We start from the raw sequence: 14,407 nt of genomic DNA on the forward strand, positions 1-14,407 counted from the left end.
AGTCAGTCTCCTGCTGGCTCAGCCTGGCCAGGCTACTGAAGCAGCAGCTGAGGAGGTGGAAGCTGTTTTCTCTCCCTGCCTGAGTTCTGTCCCCCTCACCTGAACCCACACAACTAGCTGGCTGAGAAATCACTGTGAAGAACCCCAGGCGCTAGAGCCCTATAAGGTACTAAATAATTCATGTGTGGAACTGCAAAAATCTGCACCTAATCATGTAGGTTTAGATTTTTCTAAACCTACTTTATTTAGGGTTTTAAAACTTTTCAACCTCCCTTCTAGTCCCCTAACCAGAGGTAGAAAGAAAGTTAATAGGAAAAGGGGGCTGTGAACCTGTTTAGTACCAGTTTCTTGGGACTATTCCACACTTCTTTGTCAGGATACCAGCAATCCAGTTCAAAAAAAAAAAAATCAGACATGAATCAGTAGCTGTGACATGATCCAGCAGAAACCACAAGGCTCCAACAAATTGGCATGAGTCAGCAGAGGCAGCCAGAAGCAGCCAGAATGCCATGAGAAGTTCTTTGGTGCATTTTTCTCTAAGAAGTGAAGACCAGCGATGACTAGGGAAGGAAGACCAGCAAAAAAGGGGGACCAGAAAAACACTGCATGACCAGTGAAGAACAGAGATGACCAGCAAAGTCCAGCAAAGACCAGCTAAGGCCAGCAAAGATCAGTAAAGCATTGCACATTTCAGTGCAAAAAGGACTTCTTACTGTTCTTGGGTTCCATTTATACTCTTTCCAACTACCATGTACCCTCTTAAGTTTTCAATCAGCAAATTATAACATGCTCTCTAACATGACTGCTTCAAAAACATCTTTCAAAAGACAGTTTCCAGAAGTAGTACTACTGAGTTTCCAAGAGAACCAGAAATTCTACTTCATACTCCAAATTGAAAAGTTCGAATAGTGTTATATATTTACAATCATTCATCCTTTGCCAAAGTAGAATGTTGGGTATTTCTGAAAGGAGTGAGTGACTGGTTAATTTGTTAATTTGTCAAATGCAACAGTTGTAGCTATTTTGTAAATATGAAGTCACTAATGTAACCTTTCAGAGACATTGGATTCCCTCTAGTTTAACAGATCCAGGGTATACTCTTTATAGATAAAACATGATCTTTATACTCTACATGTGCTTATATAGTCTGTAGTTATAGACATGAAAAGTAGCTGAAGTTACAGCTATCCACTGAGTGATTAGTTTGTGTTTAACTGCTGGGGAGAGACATCATGAACCAGAACTCTTATAAAGGAAAACATTTAATTGTGGCTAGATTAAGGTTCAGAAGTTTAGTTCATTATTATCAAGGCAGGAGCATGGCAGTATTCAGTCAGACATGTCATAGCTGAGAGTTCTACACCTTGTCCTTAAAGGCTTCTAGAAGACTGGCTCCTAGGCAGCTAGGAGGAAGGTTTCTCAAGGCCCATCTCCACAGTGATACACTTCCTCCAACCTTCTAATAGTACCACTCCCTGGGCCAAGCATATTCAAACACATGAGTATAGGGGCCAAAATATTCAAACTACTACACCCCCATGAAAATATTTAATTTACCACGTTCCAATATTAAGTGATCTTGTATTTGAAAATTTTCATTTTGAAAAAAAATCAATAAACTAAAAATATGAGAGCACTTTATTTTCATCAGCTCTTAATTTCTAGCAATTGTCCTACTTATTCATTTATTTACTTAAGCAACTTTATTCTTGTGTAATTATTTTCTTTAATTTACACATATTATTTATCTTATGTAAATTTTCTCACACTACAAGAGTGATGAGCTTTAAAAATGTTTTATTTTTCTGTTTTAGAGATGTGAAGTTTCATCAATGTTAATGACAGTAAGAATTATTTAAGAGAAAATTTTTTATTCATTTTTTTTACATTAGTGTGTGTGTGTGTGTGTGTGTGTGTGTGTGTGTGTGTGTGTGTGTATCCAAAGACAAACATATGGAAATTAGAAGACAATTTCCTAGAGTTGGTCCTTTCCTTCCACCATGTATGCTTAAGGGATGGTCAAGAGATAGAACTCAAGACATCAGGTTTGGCAATAGGTGCCTTCGCCCACTGAGCTATTTCATAGACACCAATTATTTCTTTTTAATTTCCCCAAAGTATGTGAGCTCAGAGTTGTCTCTATAACACCTTGTTGTGCTCTTTTGAAGTTTGTGAGTCATAGAACACAGTTTGAGAAATGTTTGCTTGACAGGCTCTTAGGTAAAAAGAGCTTCACTTCAGGCATATCTCAGTGACGTGGATATTCACTCCCAAAGACTGACAGAGTATTTCTTCACAGTATAAAAGTATTAACTGTCTGCATTGATTTGTAGAGAGAACCATACATCTGATATACCCTTCTTTTTCTTATTTACACAGAAAAATATTGAGCTGTGGTGAGGTAGGTCTCAATACCACAGCTCTCTTATCACAGACCAAGTTGATCATCAGCACTGAAAAAAAAGAAAGAAAATAGTTTTACAGGATCACATGATTTTACAATAAAATAACATTAAAGACTAATATTAAACCTATAGCTGTCGTTTTCTAATAGAAAGAGAACATAGTATCCTTCAACCATTGTTTTTAAAGTTTTCATAAATGATGATTATTATTTAACAAATATTTTAGAAATTTAAAAATCTGTACTTTCTCCTTGGAATTCCTCGTGGACATAACATGCTTAGAGATTAATAGCATGAAAAAGAATGGGTAAAATCTTCTGGGAATTTGACTGAAATGTTCAAGAATTAGACCCAAGTGGCTTTCTGATTTCCATTATGGGGCAAACCTCAGTGTCTTAGGGTTCGAAGTTTTTCTTAAAGCATCGGCATGAAACTGGAGATGAATAGTAGTACAATGGTAAGTATGAATTCACTCATTTATTTATTCAGTCATAATGTTTCTAGCCTCTCACCTAGTGTATCTCATTATCTTTCACACAGTCGCAGAATGGAAAACATGACCAGCATTCAGAAGGATGGAATCCTATTTCATTTTATAGCAGATTGAGAGGCTAGCACGGCCAGGTATGGCATAGGAGACACTGGCGTTCAGGGTTAAAAATAGTTTTTATTTATTCTTCTGGTCCCTACCACTCTGCTCTTACCTGGGAAGCAATAGACCCTGCAGGCTATTTCGTTTTTGTTTTTGTCTTTGGTTTTTTTTTGTTTGTTTGTTTGTCTGGTTTTGTCAGCTAGTGTCCTCGGAATTATTGACAGTCGTTGGAATATTTGTGATGCTGATTCCTTGCAGAACAGCTCCCCTAGGACTTTGGCTTCCTCCAGAAATGTCACCTTCTGCCTTAGTCTTGGAAGTTTAGGGTTAGTTTCCTGCTTGCCTGATGTTAGAGTTGACCCACTCTGCCAATTCGATTCTTAGCCTTCACGCACATAAATTTATTCCTGATCCTCTTTCCCATGTTTTTATAGTAATTTGTAACCATTTCACTCTTTGGATCCCGATACAGAAGATGTCCTAAAGGAAGAAAACTAGGAAATGAATTATTTAAATGTGCTAAGCATTCTAAGGGAAGGTTCTGACGTCAACAGCTTGTTTCCCAATCGGTTCTTGACTTTGTCAGTGAAGAAAGTCATGGGACAATTGTTGGGTGAAAGGTAGAGGTGTGAATTCCAGGTCCCTGGAGGCAGGAGAGGGACAGGAGGAAGGAAAGGAGGTTTCAGCCATACTTTGAAAGGAAAAGAACACAGCAGTCATGTGAAGTCTCAGGAAAAGGTGGGGCCTGGGGCCATTACCGCAGGCTGATGTGGCAGGGGCTAAATGGGATTAGCCACTAAGGTTAGGGCAGGTGGAAGATTGTAGTGCCTAACATTTGTGCCAAGAGGCAAACTGTAAAAGGAAGGAAACCATGTGTGTGTGTTTTATCCATGAATTTAAGGGGTTTCAATAGTGTGGTCAGCTCCCCGAACAAAGGTGGGTAGAGCAAAGGGAAGCTGGGAGAGGCTAGTAGCACAGCTGGTCCAGAGCAAAGGCGGTCGCGATTAAAAGTACATGCAACCAAGCACTGTCTTAGTGCGGTGCCTCGTGTGGGTTCTGGGAATGCAAGTTGGTTCCAATGCAAGAACTGTATGTGCTCTTGGCCAGTGTGACTTCTTTGCAGCTCCTGGAACTCATAGCATCTTCTTTGTCTCACAATGTCGGGCCCTTTTTCAGAATGGCCATAAAAGGACGGAAATGAAGCATCTTGCCTGGTGCTAGCCCCTCAAGATCACCAACAACTCTGAGTCTGGGGACCTATATGTATGTTTTACACACCTGCCAAGATGTCTGCTTTGGCTGCACGGCCATTTTAGATTTTACCCTCGTGCCTTCTAGTGCTGTAGGGTACTTTAATCCTTTCCCGTTCTTCCACTATCTACCTTGCATCTGTCCCTGATGCCTCTACTCTGTGCTTGTCGGTCTACTTCTAGTAACATGGGGCTGCATTTACTCTCAATATGTAAAAATTAACTCAACCAATAGGTAAATAACAAATAACTTCTATGACATAAACATATTTGTTTTAAAGGGCACTTCGCCTATATTAAAAATGCGGAATGGAGCTGTGATTACATTACAGGTAATGTATAGGCGCAAATGGACTTTTTACATAGTGTGATGTTCCTCAGGAGTATCCTATTGCATAAATCTCGATTTCTTCCAAGATACATTATAGCATGCCACACATAATGAAAGCCAATGGTTTAGTTCAAATACAAGCAATTTTAGCTTAAAAAAACCTATATATTTTAAAATTAGGAGTGGTCTAAATTTATACTCTACTAGTAAACAGAATACTAAAGGATTTGATTCTCTTAATGATACATTGAAGCTTGTTTGTCATAAATACACAGGGATTTTAAGAGTTAGAAAGCAGATCCAAATTAAATAAAATATCAATTGAAACTATTTCAAAACACAAAAAGCCAAAGAAAGGGGTGCTATTTCTTGAATCTCATGGCATATGCATACATTTATACAGTGTACATAAGATGATTGTGTTGTCTCATCTGATTTCAAAAACTTCAGTCTGCTGAAGGAATATTATGGTTTCTCTCTTTGGTAGATAAGAAAACAGGTTCACACAAGATAAACAATCCACCTAAACTCAAGAAGGTAATAAGGACTGGGCCTAGCACTAAAGCCCAGGTTTCAGAATTTAAGTTTATCCATTTATACAATTAATAAATACTGTATGCTGGATCTCTGCTAAGTCCTATAGCTAAGGTAATAAATATTTGCCATCCTCAAAGACCTCACAGATATACAAGTTGAGTGTAATATATTCTGGTTGGTAAAATAATAGAGACATTTTCAGAGTATGATAGACTATTCGTATATTCAGAAAGACAGCCACAGGTGCCTTGGAAATGGGAATTATGGTTAAAATAAGTTATTTGGATAAAGTACGTGGGGATACAATTGACAGAAAGATAAAGGGTTTGAATATAGAAACAGATACAACTGAAAAATTGAGGAGGAAGGGGAAGGGGGATAAAGGGAAGTAAACAAAGACAAAAACATCACTACATTTCAGTTTAAGATTTCTGCCTTTATTTTATAGAGTAGGATTTAAACACGGAGAGGAAATTATCACATTTTCTCATATTTGTTTCCATTTTATTTTTGTCTTTATTTTCTATTATAAAAGGATGACAGTACTTAAACAAATATTTGTAGCAAAAATATACTAGACAGCCTACTTTTATTCCTGGGTACAGGCTTAGCAGAAACATATGTGCTGCAGACAGATGTAAGACTTACATAATGCTTACTATTTGTACATGGACAAAATGTAAATCAATTTTGATATATTTGTATGTAACTGAATTTTATGTAGTAATGGGATTCAATGATCTATTAACACAGGATAGCATTAATATTTTCACACTACTTTAAACATGAAAAATAATATAGGAATCATACAATGCAGACAATCAGTAGCATGACCATACAGGGGCAGCCTGGGAGCAGAAAGAAGTCATGGCAGAGGCTCTGGGAAAGGGTTTTGGTTTTTCTTATTTATTGTTCTTGGTGCTGGGTTACCTGAATTCTTTCATTCCCTTCTATTATATGTTCCTCAAAGTGACTCAGAATTCTTCGTCGGTAAAGACGCATGGCTGAATCTGTTTCTGAGGTATGACAACAAGGAGGAAGCCTGTGTGAACACTAGTAACAGTGTTGTCTTTGCAAGATGGCCCAACAGTGATGACTGCAAGAATCATGTTGCATTTGACTATCAGAGACTCAAGCCAATGCCCTATGCATTGTGTGATCTTCTTCTGTGTGATTTAAGTAAAAAAGAAGAAATCAAATCAAGTTGATGTAGTGGGAAGAAAGTAGCAGGGTGCAGAAGTCATGGGAATGACTAACAGCAAAACTGTGGACAGAGGAACAAGATTTGGAGGATTCCAGAATTGGGTAAGAAAATGATGAGTATGGTATCTGGGAACTGAAGGGCGTTTTATATTTTAAAAGAGGTAAGAGTGTCAAATAAGATTGCTTCAGAAACAGAGTATTTGGGAAACAACTCTGTAAGTTGTCAATTAGGAGTCCCCTGCCTAAAATATGCTTCAGGAAATTTCAGTTGAAGGCATCAATTGAAAGGTGAAGTGATGGAGGGGAGAAAATCGGTTATCACACACTGAATGTCCCCTCCCCTCAATCTAGGATAGATAAAGACAGACAAGGGTTACACTTAATTCTTTATAAGCTGTAGACTCAAACTGCAGCTTTCTTTATTGTTTTGAGGGGGCTTCCCTTTTCACTGAAGTAGCAGATTTTTCTCTTAAACATTTTTTTTTATCGTCTAATGGCCATATTCTCTACAGTGTCATCACCTACAGCTGTAAGAATCTATAGTTAGCAACTTAATTAAACTATATATAAAAGGAAAATTATTAAATAAAACTATTTAAATGTATGCACTCCACTTTCATCACATTCTTTCCCTTTCAACTCCTCCTATATCTTTCCCTACTCCCTACTAATCGAACTTCATGTTATTTTTTCTTTCTCTCCTCTCAAACACAAGAGCAATAAATGAACCAAGCACACAAAAATTAATACAAAGAAACTATATCAAAGGAGGAGTTAGAAGATGAAAATCAATAAGATAAAAAATAATACAAAAACAAAACAAAAAGAACACAAAAAAATATGCAGTCTGTTTTGTGTTGGCAAACTACTTCTGAGCCTGGAACATGCCTTAGAATGTGGTTGATATACTCAGAAATTATTAGTTTTAGATCATAGTTATTAGATCCAAAACACCTGATATCTTCTAAGATAGTGCTAACTTCCTTTGAACCCTGACCCTCTCTGGTCCTTACTTCATTTTGCAGGGTACCTTATCTCAAAGCTGCCTTTGTAAAACACCTCATAACATGGAGAAATTGAGCTGATACATACCTAGAAACATGTGCCCTAACTGACTAGTGTTCATGATGCTGGAAGGCATACTACATACTATCAGAAGGGATAGCTGATTAACAATCTCACTCAGTTACAAACCCTGCAATTTACAACAGGGTCCTGCTTACAAGATATACTGGTGTAGCAGTGGTTTAAATGATAAAGGAGTAACTAATCGGAATTTTACTGGATGCAAGGCTCACTCTATGAAATGGTAGCCATATGCAACACTGCTAATATGGCTGGCAATCTAAAAGTAAATAGGTTATGGGCCCTGGAAAAATCCTAATACTACTATTCTGATAAAATAACATAATAATAAAATGGCTCCCAATGAAATACTGTTATAACCACAGGTTTCCTTGTTGAACCCTCACCAGAGAAGCTTCTTGTAGTAGATGGAAACGTAAGATGGATAACTGGAAGGAAATAGCCTTCCATGTACAATAGAATTGATATACATGTGAACTTAAAGAGACTGAGGCGGCATGCCCAAGGCTTGCACAGGTTTAAGCCAGATGTGATCCTGACATTGAAAAGGGGACACAGAGTCCCACCCCTCACCAAGAAATTATAAGCAATTAACACCATCTGTCAAAGAGGAAATCTGCTTTCTTAGAGGAGCCTCACTATGGATACCAATCATACTACAGCATAGGCTCCATGCCCAGAAATACTTAGCCAACACAAAGCAGACTCAATGTTTTTGTTTGTTTATTTGCTTTTGTTTTGTTGTGGACATTGTGCTTTGTTTTGCATTTTTTTCCTCTTACTGGCTTTTACTTGCTTGTTTTGATTTTCATTTTGTGGGATTTTCTTGGGTTTTGTTTTCCTATGAGAGAGACACTATAAAGGTGAGAATATATGAAAGTGAGGAGAAATCAGTTTCCACCTGCATCCAGAGCTGACACTGTGCCACAGCTCTCTGTACCCAGATCCCTCTGGGGAAAAGCTGATTTCTTAGACGTGCTGACATACCCAAGAGCACAGGTGAGACCACCAATTCTGTTCACATTTCTGTCCCAAGAGGAACCTGTCCAGAACCCTCTGGACACAGGAACCTAGGAGCAGGCTTGGGCAGTATCCTTCTGGCTTCTGCCTGTGCCCTGAGCTGAACCTGTGCCGCAGCCCTCTGTACCCAGATTCCGAGAGGAGAAAGCTGGTCACCTAGTAGTGCTGACACACAGGCTTAGAGGAGGATCAAGCCAATATCAGAGATAGCAAGACCAGCTAACACCAGCGATAAGCAGATGGTGAGAGGCAAGCACAAGAAACTAAGCAACAGTAACCAAGTCCATATCGTATCATCAGAACCCAGTTCCCCCCAACACAGAAAGCCCTGGATACCCCAACACACCAGAAAAGCAAGACTTTTATTTAAAATCACAACTCATGAAGATATTAGAGGACTTTAAGAAAGACATAAATAGGGGTTGGGGATTTAGCTCAGTGGTAGAGCGCTTGCCTAGGAAGCGCAAGGCCCTGGGTTCGGTCCCCAGCTCCAAAAAAAAGAACCAAAAAAAAAAAAAAAGACATAAATAACTCCCTTAAAGAAATAAAGGACAGTAGCCAAATCCCATGGGGGTGTGAGCTGGAATCTCAGAGTGCAGACAATACTGAGAGCACAGGGGAGACCACCACTTCTGCTCACAATCCTGGCCCACGAGGAACCAGCATAGAGACCTCTGGACTCAAGAACTGAGGAGCAGACTGGGACAGGATATTTCCAGTCTCTGCCTGTACCCAGAGCTGAAAGCCAGTCGCAAGAGCATTGACAAACCTGAGAGCAGAAATAAGACCACCACTTCTGCTCCAAGAAACCCACCTGGAGACCTTGGGACACAGGAATCCAGTGACAGGATCCTTCTGGTTTCTGCCTGCACCTAGAGATGACCCGGTAACATAGCTCTCTGTACCCAGATCCTACTGGGGAGAAAACTGGTCTCCAGGAGTGCTGACACACAAGGTTCAAGGCACTGTCACAGAGAGCAAGAACAGCTAACACCAAGGACAAGAAGATGGCAAGAGGAAAGCACAGAATCCTAAGCAACAGAAATCAAGACTATTTGGCGTCATCAGAGCCCAGTTCTCCCACCAAAGCTAATACTGAAAATATCAACACACCGGAAAAGAACATTTGGATTTAAAATCACATTTCATGATGATGGTAGACAATGTTAAGAAAGACATAAATAACTCCCTTAAATATATACAGGACAACATATGTAAACAAGTAGAGGTCCTTAAAGAGGAAACACAAAAATCCCTTGAAGAATTACAGAGAAACACAACCAAACAGGTGAAGGAATTGAACAAAACCATCCAAGGTCTAAAAAGTGGAAATAGAAACAATGAAGAAAGCACAAAGGGAGAAAACCCTGGAGATAGAAAACACAGGAAAGAGATCAGGAGTCATAGACGCAAGCATCACCAACAGAACACAAGAGACAGAAGAGAGGATCTCAGGGGCAGAAGATACAGGAGAAAACATTAACACAAACCTCAAGAAAAATGTAAAATGCAAAATGTTCCTAACCCAAAACCTCCAGGAAATCCAGGACACAATGAGAAGATCATACTTAAGGAAAATAGGTATAGAAGAGAGCTAAGATTCCCAATTTAAAATCTTCAACAAAATTGTAGAAGAAAACTTCCCTAAAATAGAGAAAGAGATGCCCATAAAAATAGAAGAGGCCTACAGAATACCAAATAAGAATACCAAATAGATTGGATCAGAAAAGAAATTCCTGTTGTCTCATAAAAGACAAAATACCAAATAAAAAAAGAAAGAAAGAAAGAAAGAAAAAAAGAAAGAAAAGAAAAGAAAAGAATATTTGTTGGTGGGGTTGCAGACTGCTACAACCATTCTGAAATCAGTCTGGAGGTTCCTCAGAAAATTGACATTGAACTGCCTGAGGATCCAGCTATACCTCCCCTGGGCATATACCCAAAAGATGCCCCAACATATAAAAAGACACCGTGCTCCAATATGTTCATTCGCAGCCTTATTTATAATAGCCAGAAGCTGGAAAAAGAACCCAGATGCCCTTTCAACAGAGGAATGGATACAGAAAATGTGGTACATCTACACAATGGAATATTACTCAGCTATCAAAAACAATGACTTTATGAAATTAGTAGGCAAATGGTTGGAACTGGAAAAATATCATCCTGAGTGAGCTAACCCAATCACAGAAAGACATACATGGTATGTACTCATTGATAAGTGGCTATTAGCCCAAATGCCTGAGTTACCCTAGATGCCTAGAACAAATGAAACTCAAGACGGATGATCAAAATGTGAGTGCAGATCGCTCATGAGAGACACAGCCAGAATACAGCAAATACAGAGGCGTATGCCAGCAGGAAACCACTGAACTGAGACAAGGACCCCTGTTGAAGGAATCAGAGAAAGAACTGGAAGAGCTTGAAGGAGCTCGTGACCCCATATTCAGCAATGCCAACCAACCAGAGCTTCCAGGGACTAAGCCACTACCCAAAGACTATACATGGACTGACCCTGGACTCTGACCTCGTAGGTTGCAATGAATATCCTAGTAAGAGCACCAGTGGAAGGGGGAAGCCCCTGGGTCCTGCTAAGACTGAACCCCTAGTGAACTAGACTGTTGGGAGAGGGCAGCAAGGGGGAGGGTTGGGAGAACACCCATAAGGAAGGGGAGGGGGGAGGATGTTTGCCCAAAACAGGGAAGGAATAACATTCAAAATGTATAAAGAAATACTCAAGTTAATAATAAAAAAAAAGAAAAGAAAAAGAAAAAGAATATTAAAAAGCAGTAATGGAAAAAAGGTCAAGGAACATATAAAGGCAGACCTATCAGAATTACACCAGATTTCTTACCAGAGACTATAAAAGTCAGAAGATACTGGGCAGATGTCATACAGACCCAAAGAGAAAACAAATACCAGGCCAGGCTACTATATCCAGCAAAACTCTCAATAAACATAGATGGAGAAACCAAAATATTCCATGACAAAACCAAATTTACACAATATCTTTCCACAAACCCAGCCCTACAAAGGATAATAGATGGAAAACTCCAACACCATATAAAAAGCAAAAAAGTAATCTTATTGCAACAAAACCAAAAGAAGAGAGCTACACAAACATAATTCTAACTCTAATAACAAAAATAACAGGAAAAAATAATTTAATTTTTCTTAACATCAATGGACTCAACTCCCCGATAAAAAGACATAGAATAACACACTGGATATTTAAAGAGGACCCAGCATTTTGCTGCATTTAGGAAACACACCTGAGTGACAAAGACAGCCATTACCTCAGAGTAAAAGCCTTGAAAACAAATTTCCAAGTAAATGGTCTGAAGAAAGAAGCTGGAGTAGCCATTCTAATATCTAATAAAATTGACTTTCAGCCAAAAGTTATCAAAAAGTACAAGGAAGGACACTTCATGTTCATCAAAGGAAAAATCCACCAAGATGAACTCTGGATCCTGAATATCTAGGCGTCAAGTGCAAGGGCACCTACATTCATAAAAGAAACCTTGCTAAAGGTCAAAGCACACATTGGACCTCACACAAATAATGGAGGGAGACTTCAGTACCCCACTGTCATCAATGGACAGATCATGGAAACAGAATCTAAACAGAAGCACAGAGAAACTAACAGAAGTTATGGATCAAATTAATTTAACAAATATCTATAGAACATTTCATCACAAAACAAAAGAATATAGCTTCTTCTCAGCACCTCATAGTATGTTCTCTGAAAATGACCATATAATCAGTCACAAAACAGGCCTCAACAGACACAAGAAGATTGAAATAATCTCATACATCCTCTCAGATCACCACGGAATAAATATGGTCTTCAATAACAACAAAAATGACAAAAAGCCCATATATATGGAAGCTGAACAACACTCTACTCAAGGATAAGTAGGCAAAGGAAGAAAGAAAGAAATTAAAGATTTTCTGGAATCTAATGAAAAGGAAGGCACAACGTCATAGCTCTGAGTGCCTCCAAAAAGAAACTGTAGAGAGAATACACCAACAACTTGACAGCACACCTAAAAGCTCTAGAACAAAAAGGAGCAAAAACGCACAAGAGGAGTAGACAACAGGAAATAATCAAACACGGGGCTGAAATCAACCAAGTAGATACAAAAAGAACTATACAAAGAATCAACAAAACCAGGAGAGGGTACTTTGAGAAAATCAACACAATAGGTAAAACCTTAGCCGGACTAACCAGAGGGCACAGAGAGTGTATCCAAATTAACAAAATCAGAAATGAAAAGAGAGACATAACAACAGAACCTGAGGGAATTAAAAAAAATCATCAGATCCTACTAAAAAAAAAAAGGCTATATTCAACAAAATTGGAATATCTGGATGAAATGGATTTTTTTTTTTTTTTAGAAACGTGCTGTTTTATTACAAAGAGTCTCACAAAAATGAAAACATCTCAAAAAGGAAGCTAGGCTAACAACCTCCATCTGCAGAATTGGGGGAAGACAGGGCAGTGTAAGTTTTCTGCTTGCCCAGGGTGGGTGGGAAGGTAGAAACAGAGCCAATCTAAAAATGGCTGATATTACCCAAGCTTGAAAAGGGATCCCAGAAGACACAGTCACCCATTCTGAAAAGCTTAACAAGGGCATCTTAGCAGAGATCCTAAGCAGGCACGTGCAGTTCAGGATGTTGTCTTCCGGCTGCTTTCGTTTCACCTGGACCTTACATGGTTCAAAACTCAGACCTGGGGCAGGACGGACAAGGCAGCTCTGGGAAGAGTTCTCCCAGCACTACTGCCCTGTGCGCTGGTCCCTGGGTCCTATCTAGTCCATGGGGACATTATATTTAATATATTTTATATAAATACACAGGAATAGAAAATATAAAATCTGAGAAATTGAGGGAAAGTGAGGGACTTGGGGAGAAGATGGAGCTGCAGACCTTGCTCAGGCCATCTTGACCTCTTCTTTGACCCCTTTGGCTTCTGGCTTCTCCTCCTCGGTTTTCTCCTCTTCTGTGACTTCTTTTTTCTCTTCAGGATCTTTTTCTTTCTCATCTTCTGTTTTGACTTTTTTTTTTTTTTTTTTTTTTTTGGCTTTTTTGAAGTTTGAAGAGTTTTTTCGACCTCCTTCTCCCTCCTCATCAGAATCAGAGAATTCCTCCTCACAGGCAATGTGTTTGTCAGAGGAGCAGATGGAAATTCGTTTCTCAGGGTCTTCCTCATCCTTGTCACCGCTCTCTTCTGGGATGGCATCCTCTGGGATGGCCTGCATTTGGACCCCAGGGGTATGGGGCAGCATTCTCAAGTTCTCAAAGAGCCGCTGCTTGGTCTTCTCCATGTATTCATTAGTGTTCTGGTTAGTCATATTGGAAGGGCTGATGTGAGGCTTGAAATCTGGCCCAAAGTATTTAAAGTAGCCATTGTATGACAGCTCATTAGGGATCTCTGTGTCCAGGGCCACAGCTGTCTCGTAAGTCCAGCACCGAGCAACATTATGGATGGTGTAGCCACCTCCTCCCAACATAAGCATCGGCAAGTCTCCACACACTTGACATGTCCTTTGATGGTCAGATTGAAGCAACTTAGCTGATCCCCAGACAGGGAGTCTAAGCTGCGCTGTAGGACCACTGCACTAGGCTAGAACATCTCCATTACTTTGGACATGATGTTTTTCTAGAAAAATCCCAGGTACCAAAATTAAATCATGATCAGATAAACCATCAAAACAGTCCCATAACTCCTAAAGAAATAGAAGCAGTTATTAAAAAAGAAAAAGTCCTGGACCAGATGGGTTTAGTACAGAATTCTACCAGACCTTCATAGAAGACCTCATGCCAATTCTGTCCAAAGTATTCCACAAAATAGAAATAGAAGTAACACTACCCAATTCCTTTTATGAAGCCACAATTATGCTTATACCTAAACCATACAAGACTCAACAAAGAAAGAAAAGTTCAGACCAATTTCCTTTATGAATTTGACATAAATATACTCAATAAA

General features: G+C 39.1%; 1 pseudogene; it reads right to left on the reverse strand.

Moving 5' to 3' along the window:
• Positions 1-13,244: 13,244 nt before the first annotated feature.
• LOC116900059 lies at positions 13,245-14,071 on the reverse strand (annotated as a pseudogene).
• Between the last annotated feature and the right edge of the window lie 336 nt (positions 14,072-14,407).

This window comes from Rattus rattus, chromosome 5, assembly GCF_011064425.1.
Source record: "Rattus rattus isolate New Zealand chromosome 5, Rrattus_CSIRO_v1, whole genome shotgun sequence".
Taxonomy (NCBI): Eukaryota; Metazoa; Chordata; class Mammalia; order Rodentia; family Muridae; genus Rattus; species Rattus rattus.